The sequence below is a fragment of the Uranotaenia lowii genome, chromosome 1 (assembly GCF_029784155.1).
Source record: "Uranotaenia lowii strain MFRU-FL chromosome 1, ASM2978415v1, whole genome shotgun sequence".
Lineage (NCBI taxonomy): Eukaryota > Metazoa > Arthropoda > Insecta > Diptera > Culicidae > Uranotaenia > Uranotaenia lowii.
In genome coordinates, this window is record NC_073691.1 from 61,612,456 (window position 1) to 61,631,704 (window position 19,249).

At 43.8% G+C, this 19,249-nt stretch overlaps 1 protein-coding gene across 1 annotated transcript in view; it reads right to left on the reverse strand.

Annotated features, from left to right (window-relative positions):
• LOC129740305 (G1/S-specific cyclin-D2) overlaps positions 1–19,249 on the reverse strand; it is a 192,003-nt gene that overhangs the window by 12,841 nt on the left and 159,913 nt on the right. The gene's annotated exons all lie outside the window — the stretch shown is intronic.

Here is a 19,249-nt window from a genome sequence, read left to right on the forward strand (position 1 = left end):
ATGTATCGAAACGATTAATTGGGTATATGCAGAAAAATTGAAGCAGCAGGAAGTAATTGGCAGCGAATCGTGACCGGGTTCTTCTTATTTTGAAAGATAAAAAGAGGGGGTTCGTCGCTTGCGTTCAGCACCATGCATTGGAAGCTTCCGCGAGTAACAGATTGAACCAAAAAAAAAGTGCAGTCAAATATTTAAGACACGACAGACAGACGGATCCCGAAAATTTCTGTATCCGGTCCGGACGTACGGTCGGATGCAAAATTTTTGTAAAGTGAGTGAATCATGGTGACATACTCGCGGGCGATATTTTAACCAGTCAGAGTCAGTCTTCTCGGTGGGGACGAAATGAAATCTAAATTACTGGAGCGGATGTTGAAAATGACACCCTCGCGCGGCAGCCTCAGTCAAAAAAAAAAAAAACTCCGGCCGCAGAACAATGTAAATAATCTTGCCCGCCCGAGGAAGGGCATCATTTGAAGAAAAAAAAAAAAGGAGATGATTACGAAGAAGCTGCCATGAAGTATCGCCTTCGGTTTTATCGCGTTAAGTTCTGTTTTTTTTTTAGTTTTTGCTGGTCTCTCTCATGTGACATTGCTCCAGATGATTGCACAAGTCCCAGGGCAGGATGGCAAAAACAAACAAAATTTGTTGGTTGGTCTGGCAATAAATTTGCATCATCCAAAATTGAAAAAGATACGAGAACTCTTTCACGATGCTGTTTGCTGAAAACATCACTCAGCTGATGGGTTTTGATTCCTTGAGTCAATTTTGGAACTGTGACTCCAAATTAAAATTTCATAAAACCTTCTTAAAACTAACAAAAGTTTGTTTCTATTGTTTGTTCAAACTAAGCCAAATTTGGATTTCAAAAGTGGCAGTATCCAGTCACGATTCTTTAAGGATTTCGAATGGTTTTCAAATTCCTCAAGCAAAGGAGAGTTGGCAAAACAAAGGCATAAAAAGGCGCCACGTTACCCTTTAACGGGGGTCCCGGCTCTACATTCCAGGAAAATAATGAACAAACCTTTAACAGAACCCGACAGATTTTTTCGCTCTCTTGAGACCCTGAGGTTGCTGCCGGCCACCAAATATGAATGCCGCCGCGGCTTGGGTCCAGCCAGCCAGGAGAGTGCCCTCGTAGCCATTTATTAGCAGTAAATCATGTTTTGTGGCTCTCTCTCTCTCGGGTCGGTTTTGGTTTCGGGTTGTTTCGAAAAGGTGCGTATATGCGCAAATGCAAACTGTTATTTTTTTAACCCGGGTTTTTCATTTATTATTATTAGTTTACCTCTTTCACGAGTTCGCCCTGAGGTTTTCGGGTGAGAGAATTTAAAAAATCAAAAAATAAATACGGGTACGAGAACAATTCGAAAATCGATAAAGACATCGTTTTGTGGGTGGTTTTTTTTTCTTACCAATACTATACCAGAATTACTTGATGCTTCACTGATTATATAACACGGAATTCTTGTACAGATATTTTAAAAAGCTCCTATAACAAATATTTTACATTGTCTACTAATTATGTATCTACTGAGGAACAAACCTCAAAAGTTCATCTGTACAAAGGCGTTTAATTTTATCAGTTTTACGGAGATATTTCGAAGTCATCAGTTAGTATAAATTCAGGCGTTTTTGGCAGTACTCGAGAACAGGGAATCAAAAAATAAACAACTTCAGAAAAATCGCTATAAAAATATCTGTAAAAGGGCTCTTCATGGAATATACAGGTCATTGGAATCGAAAAAGTAGTAATCGTTTCCTCATATGTATAGCTTATTGTTAAAAAAGTGATAAATCAGTTATAATTATCAATAGTGCTTGATTTGATTCCCTGCTCAGGAGTAAAAATTCTGCAACTTTTTATGCATTAAAATGATAATTTATGAAATGTTTATGCAATTTTTACATGAGAATTCTACACGCTCAAAGACGGTATCACACATGATCAGAGCACATTGAGGTATGTGTGATGAACAAAATTTGACAAAATTCATCAGAAAAACATTAGAAAAAATTGTGGCATTAATCTGGTTACGCAAAATTGCTTTACAAAGCAGTTTTTAGCCATTTTCAATAATTACTTTTACACTTTACATTGAACGCATGGCAAACAACCGAATACTTATATATGCAAACAATTGAAGCGCCATGGCCTCTCTAAACCCTTCTAAGCCGCCAATTTCTAATCTAAAGATACGATCCTCCTCTGCCCGGCAAATCACAGCCCGGCGCACACGGCTCTTTAATCTTAGACCTTCAACTTGCACCGGTTTCTCGGGTGGAATTTCGGGAAAACTCAAACTAGCTCTGAGAACAAACGTTTTGACACACGAATACACCCAAAAAAACGGGACGCAAAAATCCTGCCAGACAAGGTTGTGGATAGCGGGGCTGAAATCTGAGCGAAAAAAAAACCTAACAACTATAATATGATCCCCGAAACGACCCCGAACGGCATCGATGATGGGAGTCGTCTTTGTAGGCTCGCAAAGGGGGGAAAGGAACGCGGAACCACGAGATCGACATAAAAACATAAAAAACACGAAATGCCAAAACCGAAGAAGACAGCGCAAAACCTCACACACTGCCGACTCCGAAATTTATGAATGAAAATAATCAAATTCTCGGAAAATGCGGCGCAACCACATCATCTACCCTTGAAAAGAAAGAGTTTTTGGGGCAATGTTCGTGACCGAGACACAGCCCGCCGTTCGCTGACGATCCCCTCGAAATGTCCCCTCTTCTATCAGCTCTCAATGCGCCCGTACGAGAAATCGACACGCATCATCCGAACCGAACCGAAAGTTCGCACACATAACGTGATCTCACGACAAAAGCTTGTGTGTACCTACCTTCAAATGATCACCAAGAGTAGGTACTTAGAGCTCTGGAAATATCCAAAGGAATTCCGAGCACAACAAGAGCAAGCGCGCACAAAGAATCTGCGCAATCAACCCACAGGAATTCATCATCATCACACCACCCCTCGTCGTTTCATCCTTCAAATCTTCCTAGCGGCTCACTCTCTAACGCAATGTTTCTCAGGTGAATCCTGGGAAAAGAATGGCAACTGCAGGCTGCCGCCCGGGTAATTTGCCAGGCAGGACCTCTCGTAAGTTGTATGTTTGTCCTGAAGGAAGCAACAATAATGGAGGGGAATCTCCTCAGTGGGTACTCACACAGCTAGCTTCTAATTGGTCTGACCCGCAAAATCGTGGCAGATTTCGGTGCCCACCACACTGCCAGCAGCAATCAGTATCTGCAAATCGGAATCATATCTCTCTGAACCTGGAGAAAAACAATGCATCCGGTAGAATCCGATTGTTAGGAGTAATGGATGGATGGCTGTTTCCATAAATAATGATCCTTATTGAGCGAGGGCCGATCAACAGGAGGGAAGCATAAACCATTTTAATTAAAGCGAAATTTTCTGGTAGAATTGAGTCGAGTGGTTTCAATTGGGATAATAGTTTGTTTACGATTTCATTCGCCCGACATTAGGGCTTATCGGAACATCAAGTTTTTGACAGATTGGAGTACCTAAATGAAGAGTGCCTGAAGTTAGTCAGTTGTATTTTTTATTTTATTTTTTGTAATTGGGTTTCTTAAAGTTCATTAGTCCCTCAATATAGCATTCTTTTAACTGAAAGTTTAAGTTCTAAAGTATACTTCTGAGTCTTGAAAGCAAGTTGTTAAAAAGCTGTTTATTGTCGCCGACCGTGGCCTAGAAGGTAGCTTTCAGTCTTCTAATCCAGCGGCCATGAGATCGAATCTCGGTCACGGAAAACATAGTACTTTTTCAGTGGGCTGGTGTTAGGCCGAAGGTCGCTAGGCCGAACGGGTTGACCGGCCGAAAGATGTCGGCCGAATAGGACAATAGGGCCTAAGGTTATTTGGCCTAATGGAGGATAGCCCGAATGGTCATTAGGCCAAATGATCATTAGGCTGAATGGTCATCAAGGCGTGTGGTCGTAAGGCCGAATAGGAAGGCCGAATAGGAAGGCCGAATAGGAAGGCCGAATAGTCGTAAGGCCGAATGGTCGTAAGGTCGAATGGATGATAAGCCGAATGTTAATTATGTCCAATTGGGGCGAATGGCTGTTAGGCCGAACGGTCATTTTTGTAATGACCGGCTTGACGACCGTGCGGCCTAGCATCCAATCGGCTTTGCGACCATTCGGCATATCGTCAATTCAGCCTATCGTCCATTCGGCCTAACGACCATTCGGCCCGATGACCACGTTTTGTAATGGATGCTAGGCCGGCTTGTCGACCATGCGGCCTAGCATCCAATCGGCTTTACGACCATTCGGCATATCGTCAATTCAGCCTATCGTCCATTCGGCATAACGACCATTCGGCCCGATGACCATTCGGATGCAGACAAGTGTAAAAGATGTCTTATAGGACTAGCAACCATTCATTACGATCATTCGGCATGTCGATTATACGGCCTATCGTCCATTCGGCCTAATGACCATTCGACCCAGTTACCATCATCCTTTCGGCCTAACATGCTTCGGCAAGATAACCGTCAGCCGAATAACCCATTCGGCCTAGTGGCCTATCCTACCTGATACCCCATTCGGCCTAACGTCCATCGGCCGAATGACTCAGCCTCAAATGTCCATCATGTGTCGATCGGTCCCTGACATAGCACATGCTTGGAATTTACGTCATAACTCGGATGATTCCTAAAGTTGAGATCATCCAGTACAATACCCCTCACCTACGATTTAAACTGCAGAGAACGTCAAGTCTCACGTACTTGTTTAGTTTACCTCGGCACTAGTCGGACAACGCCTGTCGGTAGAGTAACCCTACCCACGCACGCTGCGCACTTACGGTATCAGCTACCTCCATCACCAACCGATGGGTTCATCTTCCTAATGCTGAGCTACTTAAACAGCTGCTGACAGTTGGCCAACGAAGCCTCTCTAGTGTGTTTTTGCGCGATAAACGTTGCTGCAGTAGTAGACATCTATCTTCAAATCGAGATGTCAAACAGCCCCGCGTCCGTTGATAACCCGCAGCCTCTAAATACTGCTTAGTCTCCACAGGTACCACTATGACCGTCCCACAGCATTGAAGAGGTTACACTCGACAAAATCCGTCGTCTGCTGCATCGGATCGCCGAGGTGCTCAAGGTGATCCTCATAAGGGCTACCCGTAATCGCACGCATACTCTACGTGCTTTTGGTAGCAAGGTCGGCTCAAGGATCATCAGGGTCAAGAACTTGTCATCTTTCTTTCTGAAGGCTGTCCCACAGTTGATTAAACTGGCGAGACCTCTCAAGTGTTTTTGTCAGTAGAAGGAATCGTTGTTGCCGTATCAATGGATATCATACTCTGGTTCACCGGGATGGGCAAATCGTCCGTTACGACGGAACGGGTGTTCCCTGATGCGTGGAAGCTGCAGAAATTAGTCCTTCTGCCAAAACCGGGTTTACTGGACCCATCGGTAAGGTCCTGGAAAAAGTGATTCAGAACCGACTCCAGGGGTACACTGAAAGTGAGGGCACACTCTCGGAGAAACAATTTGGTTTCCGTAGAGGACGCAGCTCCGTAGACGCCATCCGCTCTGTCATTGAGATAGCGGACAGAGCCAGGTTAACGAAGAGGAGAGGGTTCTGCTTTTGCGCGGTGGTCGCTCTGGACCCCTCCAACATAACTGTATAGGCTTGTGGAAAGTTATTTCCCCAAGCGTCAACAACAGTATATGACCGGTAAGGGCATACGTACACAAGAGGTTTCGGCGAGTGTGCCACAGGGGTCAATACTTGGCCCAGTCCTGTGGAACATTACGTGCGACGAGCTCCTATGAATGAGCCTCCCATCGCGAGCACAACTCGTAGGATTCGTAGATGATGTAGTCCTGTTGGCGAAAGGCTTCTCGAAAGCGGAGGTACAGCTACTTGCCACAGTAGCTATCCAGGAAGTGGAAAGCTGGATGCACTTCGAGTGTCTGCGTCTAGCCCACCACGAAACCTAGATGGTTCTGATTACCGACCTGATCTCATAGTGTAATAGCGTGTCCAAACGCGCAATTAAGTACCTAGGAGTGATGATCGACGACAGACTCAGCTTCACGAGTCATGTCGACTACGTGTGCGGCAACGGCCACGGCCGCACTTACACGGATGATGTCGAACTCCTCGGCAATCCACAGTAGCAAGAGAAGAATACTGCCAAGCGTGACCACGTCGATCTTGCGATACGGAGCGGCGGCCGATGGAGGCAGGTCCTGGGGAGACAGTGTAACCTGCAGACTTAGCAGCGTTCACCGACTGATGAACCTGCGAGTTATCAGTGGATACTGGACCATCTCGTCCGAAGCCTGCGTAGTGGCGGGCGTCATGACCATCTCGATTTTACTAGAGGATGATGACTATTGTTACGACAATAAAGACACGTCCAACGTACGAGATCTCGCCAATGAGGACCCGATGCCCAACTGGCAGCAGCTGTGGGATAGCTCAGCGAGAGGAAGGTGGACCCATCATCTGATCCCGCACATCGGGAGCTGAATCGGAAGAAGACATGGTGAAGTAAACTTCCATATGACGCAATTCCTGACTAGTCATAGATGCTTTATGAAGTACCACTACCGGTTTGGACGTGTGGCTTTTCCATATTGCCCAGATTGTGATGACGAAGAGGAGACAGCCATGGGTTCACTCTAGCCTGTTGGGTAGAGTTGGAGCTGAAGTCAACGACAGTCCGAGACCGATGTAGGACGACTCCATCGCTGGGGAGCATCTGAGTAGTGTGCATTCGGTCCCTTGATCGAAGCTACATAGATAAGGCATCATCTTCTGCGTAGTGTAGGTAAGAAGTGCGCCGAGAACGTGTGTAGGGGAGTATCCAAGTAGTGTCGCTTACTACGGGGGAAACTGCGGGAATAAGACAATACCTTACTGGAAACGGACCTCGTAGGAAGGGATAAACCACGGGTAGAGAGGTTTTCGATGGTGGCCGAGCTCCTCGAGTCGGTGTAGGATGTCGGCACTGCCGGGAAATATCCAAGTCGTAGCGTTTAAAGTCCCGAATGTGTGACGTGAGTGGCGCGAGTCCAGGACAAGCTGCTCTCCATCTAGCACACGACGGGCAAATAAAGCCACGGGTAAAAATCCTAGGGTTGTCAGCCAAAGTGATACAAGAAGACCGGATAACGGTCGGAGTAGACTGACCCCATCGACGGGGAGGCTGTCGATTAGAGTGCGTCCGACCCCACGGTTTGAAGCTACAAAGATAAGGCAACATCTTCTGCGTAGGATGCTCCACTTTCGGGGAGTATCTGAGAAGTAGGGTTCCCAACGATCGAAGCTGCGGGGATAAGTCTTCACCTTCTTCACAGTGGAAATCGTTGAGAAAGGGTTATTTCACGATCGGGGAATGCCCACGGGTAGAGTGGCTCTCGACGCTGGGTGAGCCATTCGAGTCTGTGTAGAATGACGTCTTCTTCGGGAATCCTCCGAGTAGTTGCGTTAAGTCCCGCGCGTTTTCTGTGACAGGCACGAATCTTGGATAAGCTGCTCTCGATCGAGGTCAGGCCTCGAGTCTTCAGAAGGAGAGGTTTGTGTGGTCAACTCCGAGTTATTGAGATAAGAAGTCGAGTGTCGAGTCGCAAGAGAAGAGATCTGGCCTTTGATCAACAGGAGGAGGAAGGAGTATAAGTGGTTACCGAGTCGTATAAGTCGTTACGAGGAGAGGTCAGATCTCGAGTCACTAGAGGAGAGATCGTTAGAGGAGAGATCAAGCCTCAAGTCGCAAAGAGGAGAGGTTTATCTGGGAATCTCAAGTCATTGTGAGGAGTTGTCGGTTTCCAAGTCGTTAGAAGAGAGTTCAGTTTTTGAGTCGTAAGAATGAGAGGTTTTGCTGAAAGTGGTCTCGTCTGTGAGTATTGCCTTGGAGCACGTTAGCGCGATAGACCTCCCACTAATGAAGCATAGTATGTTAAATAGTGTTAAATAGTGTTAAAACGTTAAATAGGTGGGAACTAGGTCTGCGACCCCAGGTGGAGTTTAGGGAGTAGAAGGTATACACGAAGTATATCACGAGTCTTCCCCGTTGTACCCATGGACCTAGAGTAGCAAACTGAGGGTACGCGGTGGCTCGCCGTGCCGTCCGTGGAATACAATCCGTAAACAGGGAACTTTTCCTCAACTGCTGGGCGGGACATGTTGCGAGAATGCCGGACGACTGTCCTGCAAAACAGGTGTTCGCTACGAATCCGGTAGGAACAAGACGAGTGGAGGCGCAAGGAGCGAGGTGGTTAGACCAAGTGGAGCGTGATCTGGCGAACGTGGGGTGTCCGAGAAATTGGAAAACGGTTGCCATGGACCGAGTGAATTTTAGGAATTATTTTCGTCAAGTTATGTCGTGGGACGGAATACTATGTAAATAAATAAATAATTTCCTCAACTTTCTTCTGCCGCAGCAAGTGGTGTGCTGTGTAGCAGTGGTCTCAAATCTCAATTCAGCGCCAGTTTCCACACATCTGAAGAAAATCAAAACTGCGACCATTTGATACCGAAATGTTCATTAAAGTTTGTTGGAAATGGCGTAAATTACTAATGTGACACAGGCACCTAAAATGTCAGCTGGTTTCTTAACTTTGATTGAAAGATGACCGAAGTGTGTCGTCGAATCAAATAATATAAGAATTGAAGGGGGTTGAATGAGCATTTTATCATAGGGGAGATGAGGGCATAACGAGCACCCGAGGCATAATGAGAAGTCCATTTTTCTACATAAGTACGTATTTTCTTAAACAAATTTTCATGAGGACTTGTTTCGTACTACCTATAGTATTAATTTTTCACCAAAAAGAAATATCCTTTTCATATTTACAGAAATATTAAATAATAACCAGCAAGGTTCTCAAGTGACGAAAATATTATAATTTTTGAGCACCCCCAAATAAGCTTTTATGACCTTTAAATCATCTTGATCTGAAATGTACGCACTGCAACATGATCTACACATTGTTTTTCAATTTTCAGCATCATAAAATTTTTGATTTTCACTTTAATCAATTGTAAAACGCGTTTTTACTTTAATTTGTTCACTAGAGGCGAACAGAGCACTTTCAATGAAGGCATATTGAGCATTTTCTGCCGGGGAATCTAGCAGCGAATTCGACTCGATGAAGTCAATTGAGTAATAGAGCTACAGCTCAACTTGTATCGTCTGACGATTTGGCCTATTGGTAAGATGTCGGAGAGGTAATCAGTAGGCTCGAGTTCGATTCCTGTTCGAGGGGATTTTTTTTTGCACATACCATTCATGATTGATTTTTTTTATTGTTACATTATACGGCTAATAGCATCAAAGCATCATCCGTCAAACAAAACACCAGAAACATAATGTATGAGCATGTGTTCATTCTTTGAATTCTACAAACAGACCTAGATAATTTTGTTATTGCTTTGTTTGATGAATCTACGCCTCACCGTTTAGTGCAATCATGATCATAAATGATAAAAGAAGAAAAAAAAATCACCTCCACCAGGAATCGAACTCGAGCCTACTGATTATCTCTCCGACATCTAACCAATAGGCCAAATCGTCAGACGATACAAGTTGAGCTGTAGCTCTATTACTCAATTGACTTCATCGAGTCGAACTCGCTGCTAGATTCCCCGGCAGAAAATGCTCATTATGCCTTCATTAATGGTGCTCATACTGCCTCGGGGGGTTTCTCATTATGCCTCTACAGTGACTGGTTTTCAGCTTTCGGCAAAAATTTTTAAAATGCATCTTTAAACGTTTTTATCTACTTTTTCAAGTTTCATCCAATTAGACAATAGACTATTTGAGTGTCGGAACACGAATCAATGATGTAATTCACATATTACAGCTGTTCTCTATGGTTAAATAAGCATTTTCCTTAAGGTGCCCATTATGCCCTCATCTCCCCTACTCCTCCTCAAAATATTCAGAAATCCATAAGTGTGTGTTTTTTTTTTGAAAAAAAAAAGTATGATGTCACCTCAATTTTGTCATCTCGTCAAAACTGTAATGTTCTTCAACATATGTACATTATATTTGAATGAAATTACAAAAACAACCCAAAAACACTCATTGAAAAGTAACATGAAACTGAAAATCTCTACCGCAGACCACCGCCATCGAAGGAAGAAACTCCTAAAAGATCATTCATTCCTTTCTTCATCCGACGCGAGGGACATGTAAGGATGAACGAGAAGACTCGTTGTTGGATGGCATGATTCATGTTCACTCCCCGTGTACCTTCCCCCCGCGAGGCAACCCCGCGCTGCAAATTTAGAGCAATTGCAGTCGCACACATGTTTGTTCGGCGGAATCCCATAATCGGTTGCACACCACAATTCGGTTCGGGTTTTGATGGTGGTATGTATGAGCGCATTTTTTTTTACGACCACCGGTGTTTGTGCGTTCCGGGATCTTCCGGGTCTGGCTGGCTGGGACGCAAGGAGGACGACGTGTCTGAGCTTCTGCAGAGTCCTCCGTCCGTCAGCGAGCGTGAGAAATATTTCTGCAATTGCAATATTGTATCGTCACAGTGCGTGTGACAATTTTCAATCACATTTCAATTCGCGCATAATTAGACGAGTGCGTTTTGTCGCATTAAGGAGTAGCTACGAGATGCTTCCCGGCCTATGATCGGTTGTTAGGAAGTGTCCTGGGCGCTTGCCACCCTTGCGTTTGTCTCGGAGTGATTCTCAAGAAAGTTCGCGGTAACACAAAACCGATCACGAACTGCAGCTCAGAGGGAAGGATCGTCATTTCTTGTGACCGCGCTGCCCTCGGTTCAGGACATTGCATAAAAATGTTTATTTATGTTCGGTGTAGAAGAATAAATAAAAATCTCACACCGCTGCTGGGCGCTGAGATGCTGCGTCTGGATCTGGGACGGCGAGGATGTCGTTAAGTTGGACTCCGGCGACGATGACGACGCATAGCTCTTGTTCCAATGACGAACCGAAACAACAAAAAAGTGGGGGAGGCAACGCGACGCGACGTTGGCTGTTTTGTGGTCAAGTGTAACAGATTTGCACGGGTCGTAAATTCCAAGTACCCGGTCTGTGTTGGCGGCAGGGCGGTCGTTTAGCGCAGAATTAGGTTCGCTTTCCGGGCGTATCAGTTACCAGCACCGGTCGACGGGAACCCACACCCCGGCAGCCACTGCTGATATACGCAAAATTGAGCCCTGCTTGACGCCGCCGCCATCCGCTTGTTGTGAAAAATGTTCGTAAAGGAGTAACTTTGTTCGCGGAAAAGCGCGACTCTGCTGATCGAGCGGCTAGCTTTCAATCTAGTGCAGGAATCGGATTCCGATACCATTGAGGGCAAAGTGTTATGAAATACATACCTACTAGCATTTAGAATAATTTTCCAAACTAATGTGTACGACCAACAATTTTCAAAATTGCAACCCGAAACTTTTATGTTTAGACAATTGTATCATAATCACTACACAATTGACATCGATGACAAATGTTCACTTTTGAAGGGTGTTGGCGATTATTAAACAACCTTGGACTATATGTCTCATTCAGCCTATTGTCTTGTTCGGCAAAACATCTTTAGACCTAACGACCTTCAGCAGTATTTCCGGCATTGGATAAAATATTCAGCTGGATAACTTTAAACGCCTTTGTGTAGGCAGTACATACATTTTGGATGACAAAAATCGAATTTGGTAGCACATTCGACCGCAAGATAAAATGCACATTCCAGTGATGAAAGTTTCTGGGAATTCACAGGTCCACAAAAATGCAGCCTATCGATCCAGTCATCGATCCGATTGAAGCGGTATCACACACACACATCTGAATTGGAGTGTCGAAATTCCACAATCGAGCGTCCGTCGTCGAGGCCGTTCTTCCGACAGCCATCAAGCAGTCTATTTTATGGTACCAATTCCCGCCGGCACCTCCACACTTCTTGGGGGCCTATCACCCGGTGGCCATCGTCCGAAATTTGCATAGCTTCTTTGATTAGTTTCTTGGATGAGTGAGAGCCATTCCAGCCGAGTTTGCTTACCGCCGGCCGCGCTCACTTCTCGCACCTTTGCGCGGCGTTGTCATATCCGATGCTAGCTGCTTATCGTTTGCCACGCCGCGGGAGATTCCCGATCGCCATCGCAGCCGGTGTGGGAATCGTGGGCACTAAATTCTCACCCATAAATCTCACCCGGCGACTGGGCTACGAAGCCTTACCAGGAGAAGAGCCTTTTAAACTCCTATATGACCCGGTTTTATTTTGATTTTTTATTGTCTTTAGGTTCAACGCGTGTGTCTGTCTGAAGTCTGTGTCCGGAATCTTCAATGTATGCGTGAATAATTAACGACCTTGCCGTCAAGACGTCCTGAGAGCTCCCCGGACCGAATCTGAATGGCCAGTGGAATTCCATGAGAGGGAACCAGCTTCATAGGCCCCCGTCGAAAGGTCACGTCTCTTCGCACCGGCCGCTGGCTGCCGGCGGATTTCGAATTTTATGTTAGTATGCTAAACTTTCAATTTCAAGCGAACTCGTTAAAAGGCGGCTCATTGGACGTGCCCCAACATTGGGGCCGCGCCGGGGGACCGAGGCGTTCCAACAGAGCCAAAACCAAAGCTAGACACAACCTAGATACGCATAGACACACGTGAATGGTTTGTGAGCGCCCTCCGAAAAATGCCTTGGAAAAGAGCCGCGGGGCTTCCGCCAAGAATCGTGAGTTGCGTTCGATCCGCGCGCGCTTTGTTCGCATTCCGGACACCTCTCCTCCGCCAACCTGGGCCATTACTAGAGATTGAGTCCAACAGCTCAAGTTGTCGCCGAAGGCTGCCTATCCTAAGTGAGCCCCCAGACGCAAAATACGCACAGGAAAGAGCGAGGTAGACATATGTATGTTAGGGCCATTGTAATTACGTGTTTGACGACTGAGATCCAGCACACCATTCAGCGGGTCTAAAACGATCGAAAATTAATTTAGCGGAATGTAATTGCGGTGTAAAACGCGCTAATCATGGCAGCGCGCGGTAATTGTGCGAGGAGCTGCTGCCACTCGGGAACAAAATGTGGATGATTCAATTTGGACCCCATCTCGAAAAAGTGCGTGTGGCTTGGCCCTTCGTTCGTTTTCGCGTTCAAAAGCGCGAAGCGGTTAAGCCAGCAGAAAATTGCTGCTCACGAAAACGGCCGACCGAAAAAGAGGTGTGCGATCGCGCTCAATGATCACGATGATGATGATGATGATGAGTCAATAAATTAATCGCTAAAGGATCCGCTCTGAATTCTTTTATCTCGTTGAGGTGCGATTGCTGCTGCTTGGGATTCCTGTGAAAGGCGAACTACAGCCATTCGTGGGACCTGTTAAATTTGCTGTTGATTGGCGTTTATTGCCAGCTTATTATAGAGAAGTATCACCGCAATAATGACTCGGAACGTAATAACGGAGCTTTGGAGGGCACAATTGCATTCGTTTTGGAATTAATTATCATCCTGAAAAGATACTACTTCATTGAAACATTTTTCTGGCATTTTCGTGCAAGCTCTTCTATTAATATTTAGTCTAGCCGCTGCCAATTTTGTCTTTAGATGAAAGTAAACGCCTAGATTTATGCAACAGTACACTGAAACATTTTGCGAGACACACAGTTCGGACATCCGGAAACCAGGATCATAAATGACGTGTCATTATCCCGCTTCCGTCTGTGTAGCTGTAGAACAACAGCAAAGAGATGACCTCATCAGTGCCTTGATCGCCCGTCGTAGGGATTCATATTTGTTGTTTTTAGCGAATATTTTCTCAATTTGAAATCCCATTCATGCACACGATGACGCGAGGCAGGGGAAGTAATCCATCATTGATCGTTTGGTTGCCGGACCAAAATCGCCAAACCAAACCATCTGATGTGGACCAACAGAGAGAGAGAGGAGCTAAATAATAAATGGAACAAGTCGCGCCAAAGCTAATAAGCATCGAGTCCCGTCTTTTTTCTGTTAAATGTTATTATGAGAGATGGTTTGCAACATTGTTGCAGCCAAAAGCTGGACGTTGTTGTTCGCCAGATTTCGGACATGTGGTCCTCTAAACTACGCTACGATCACCAAACTGTGCAAACAATAAAATCTTCAGTACTCCGGGTGAGGTTCCGGCAAATTGGCGACTGGCTTTATGAACTGCATGCCAAATTTTGACTGATAGCTTCGGCCATCAATTTTGACGATACAAAACACTTCCGGATATCGAACAAAGTGCATCACACAATGATTATTCGAAATATAAAAAGCACCGGGGCGATCCAAGAACTTTTTTCTATTGCGAACATCATTAATATTTAGCGATGCTTTTGCGATCCTTAGCCGGGGTCTCGTTTAGTTCAAATTTCTCATAAATAGCTCTAACGGGTTTACTCCAATCAAAAATAAGAAAAAATGCGTAGAGCTGTTAAGTGTTAAGGGCGTCACGAATCGGTAATCATTTGCGCAAATCGGTAGCGAATAATCGATTCGGATAGAAATTTGTGTACTTTCCTTTCAATTTTTTTCTTTTTTTTTTCTTCTCAATTTTGAGATTTCCACTCTATTTTAAACAATTTGTGTCCACTGAAGCCGCCATAGATTACACCAAATTTGCGCTAAAGCGAGGAATTTCGATAAAAATTCATGATCGCGAATACCATTTGCATCGTCGATGGCACTGTTTGATTGAGCGCGCCCTTGGATTGCGTGAAATCAGTCGAGATCAAAATTTCTTGCGCAACAGCTTTTTGTGACATGAGGTTACCAGAATTTTTATAGACGAATTGAATCAATCCGGGCAAAATCCGGGATTTTTTCAGTGATATTCGGGCAACCGGGCCGGACCGGACTTTTTCAAATTTTGTATTCTATATCCGGGCAAACCCGGTAAAAACCGGGCTTTCTGGAAACCTTAGGCATGGTACAAATTGCGCAGATAGCTAGCCATTTACTCCGCCTAAGCTGGAGTAGAAGTGATTTCTATTTTCAGTTGGTTTGCGTTTGCAAAAATTATGTTTGTATCGTGTATGGGCAAGCATATATGCAAACAGGCGTCGTTGAATCAGCGGATTTGCACACGCTTTTGAATTTGCGCAAAGGCAACTATTGTACGACGACTGTTTGCATCCATGCTCGCTCACACACACACACACACGATACACACATATTTTTAGCAAACGTAAACGATTGCGTTTGGCGAAAACAGCAACTTATCAAAAGAAATCTTATCTACACCAACTGGCGCGAAGTTTTTTTTCAAAAAGCATAAAAAACTACAGAACAACAAATAGTGGTTACGCAAGAAATTTCGATCCCAACCATTTCCATTTCACGCCACAGGGTTGCGCGATCAATCAAACATCGCTATACCCAGGAAACATGTTTGTAGATATATTTTTATTCTGTTTTGATATACGTTCCATATACATTATAGAATGATCGTATGAAAGTTGAAAAAACAGCATTTACCTACCAAAGTGGAAGCAATATATGTTCATACAAACAAAAACTACACCATCGGAAGAATGCAAGAGAGCGCAAGATTTTGCTCCATAGCCTTCATACGTTGCCAGCGACAATATTTTCAAGTTCTCTCATTGGTCAATATTAATCAATTCCCATCTGATTTTCAGCCATCTGGAAGCACTGCTGGTTGCAGAGAGAACATGGTAATGATTTTTCTCGCGCGGGAACAAAATCATTTCAAAATTTACAAACATGGCGGACTTTATATCATATCCGATTTAAACTGACTTCAGACGACATTTTATACGATCTTTTCACTATGCAGTTGAAATTGCGATTCGCAACACCATTGAAAACGACTTAAATTGTCATTTTTGTCACGATTTCATGCTTGCAGTGATAGACTTTGCAGATGGTATTCGCAAACTTTTTAGGCAAATTCGTAAAAAAAAATCGCAAAATGGAGAAGAAATTAGAATGAGAAGAGACAAATCTTACACAAATTTTGGTCCGTATCGATTGAGCGCAACGGGTTGCGCAAATTGTTACCCGTGTATGGAGTCTTTAATGTACATGTGTACTCCTTTACTATTGATTTGTTTTTCTCATCCAAAACCTCGTGCATTATGGACGGACCTAAATTGGGGTTAAACTCCCCCCCCCTTACCTCTCAATGGAGGGTCCAAAAATGCCAAGCGAAGTGTTCTAATCTAAGCTCAAAAATTTAAATTCTTTATCGAGTGTTGATGAACGACTAGAACGTTTAGAGTGATTATCTCAACTCAGTACTTAGTCCAAAACCTCGAAATCTTATCCTAGGTACACAATTCTGATGCAGTACTATTTTAAAAAAATTCTCACTTGAATATGAAAGTTTACTCCTAGATATCGAATTTTAAATAAGGTTAGACTAAGCAGAGTGCCCGGATTCATCCACTTTTTTGCCAAATCAACAAAAAGCTCAAATTAAGTTACTATAATTTTGTACTTTGCGACCGAAATAAATTTTTGACATGACGGATTTTTTTTTAAATCCTTTGAAAATTTATGTGTTTATATAAAAAAAAACATTTTTTCATGTGTTTTTTTTCGTAAATGTTATTGAATAATTCCCAATAATGACCAAATTTGCCTGGATATTGCCCCGATTTTGGATTGATTTTGATTTTGAAACCGAAGGCCCAGATTTTGCCAGGTTTTAAGATAATTTTCCCGGCTTGGACACGTGCGGAAAAATTTCTGGTTAGCTAAGGTTAGATTCATTCCGAATTGAAAAATTGAAATTCGATATCTGTCATCAGGTTTCGGAATCTGTACCCAGTATATTATTCTTGATTACCAAGGGAGATGGATTCTTTCCGAACAAAGCTACCGAAGTTAAAACCAGTATTTAAAGCAAAAAATGATTCCGAGTGTCTCAATTAAGACATCACTCATGTCACAAACCGGGTCCCGAGGGTAGTAAATTCTCGAAATGGCGACAAAATTAGCACCGATTTGGTCAGGTCGTCCATTTCTCCAACATCCCTTCGTCCATCGATCGACGAAACTCAGCAACAGGCAACAACATGGCGCAAACCAAATCATGTATCGATGAAAAAATATTAAAACAGAGAAACTCGGCGAGATGGAGTAATGAAAACCATTAACCGACACGTAAACGGCCTCTGGGTGACCGGCCGGCCAATAATGCGTTCACTCCCCTCGATCCCCTAAGGTTTTTTTTCGGGGCGCATCAGCAAGGATGGCGTCAATAAATTTCAAACTCCGCAAGCATTTTCCCATCCAGGCGAATTAGGCGCAACAGACCCTCTTCTGTCGTCCGTCGTTCTCGCAACGGTCAAATTTCTCCACGCGCGGAGCCCAGATTTCGATTTATGGAACACTGAACTAACTGCGGAGGTCTTCAACAATTCCGACGCGGCCACCGGCCCGGGGTCACTCGAGAGGATCCACAGAATCCGAGAGACGGAGGGGGGCCACAGATTCACGAAGATCGATAAGAGAAGAAATTGGGGAATAATAATAAAGCTCCGAAAATGGAGTTTTGGCGTTTTTTTTTTCCTCTTTCTTCTCGTTCGGCAATCCTTCATCCTTGAAGCTCCGGGGGGAACGAAGCCAAAATGAATATACTATGAAGAATCTCTGCCGACGAGGGAGGACGACTTCGTGAGCCCTCCGAGGATCAACTTTTATCCTCTATGGGTATGTTGTTCCAAGTTGCTGCGAGAAGCCCCGCGCTAAGTCCATTCAAAACATTTATCAACATCTCTTTGGAGTTATCCGAAAAATTTAATAACTCGCCGACGAGCTGCCTTCTCAAAGCACTTGAGCAAAGCCCGTTTTCTCTTTCGATGAGTCCGGTCCTGCGAGTTAAGGATGATGATTAAAGGTTGGATTGTCGAGGGAAGATTGATAACAAACACAACCGGGAAAGGCGCGCGTGAAGTCGAAATGAATCGCTCGGTGGGTGTTTGGGCATTATCCGATACGATACCTCCTCCTTGCTCTTTCGGTTGGAATCTATACTCGATTTTTTTCTTGCTGACCGAATCCGATTGGCAAAAACTTATCGCCGGAATGTTGTTCGATTTTTTTTCTCAATTATTTTGAGAGCGAGCCCCGGTTAGATATTTTTTTTTAAGATTGATCGACCTTCCTTATTTCTGGATCGTCTACTGACTCTGACTCTGATTAACTTCATGAGGAATGGAAAAATGAACAAAAAGTAAAGTTTTATGATTTAATGTTTATTTTAATACATGATCAACTATCTAATCAGAGAAAAGCTGTCGTTATGAAAGACGACGCGAATGATCACTAAATTTTCATAATGGATCATAAACGCAAAGAATTATCACGAAAAAATGCTGAATTCCAACAGAATGAAACGTCACTAAAGTAAGATTGCCAGAATTTTTCTCATACGCATCCGGGCCGTGCAATTTCTGGCAATTTTATCTTTAAAAAAAACTTACTTGGCCAAATCCAGGAATTATTCGATAAAAATCAAAAAACCGAAACTCTTGAAACATTTTTTTTCCATCAAAACACATCAACAGATTTTGAATCGTTTTTAAGGCTTCCGAAAGACCGTTGATCTATTTTTTCAAACCATCGATTTTTTTTTGTTCCGATTATAGTCGTTTTACCATCTTTATGGCATTCGCGACTTTATCAACGTAGCAGTTGGCGAATCGTTATTGAAAAACTTATCTGGTACAACTATGTTCGATGTTTAATCTTGGGCTCGAACTCGCAGATATCTGCTCAGGAGACAACAGACTTACCAATCGAAAATTATGATAACTGCTGTTGTTGCAAAAAGAAGCAGATTGAGATGATTTTCAATTGCTATTTCGGAAACATTGAATACGAAAAAAGTGATTTAATATAAGAATACGTTAACTGTAATTGTTAAAAAAAATTTAATGAACGAGTTATTCCAGTACGTTTAAGGGACAGCTGAAATTAAATTTTGAGTGAGCCGGGAGGATTGAGAGGACAGCTTGAAATTGGATGACAAGTTGGGAGAACTGCCAGTGTATTTTGTTGCAAATTTCAAAAGGGTTGAGAGGACAGCTTGAAATTGGAAGGCTTGTTAAGAGGAATGCCTGAGCTTTTTGATTACAATTTCAAGTGAGTTGAGAGGACAGGTTGAAATTGGATGCCAAGTTGGGAGAACCGCCAGGGCATATTGACGCGACTATCAAACGTGTTGAAAGGACAGCTTGCAATTGGAAGGCGTGATAAGAGCACAGTCAGAGCGTTTTAATAACTATT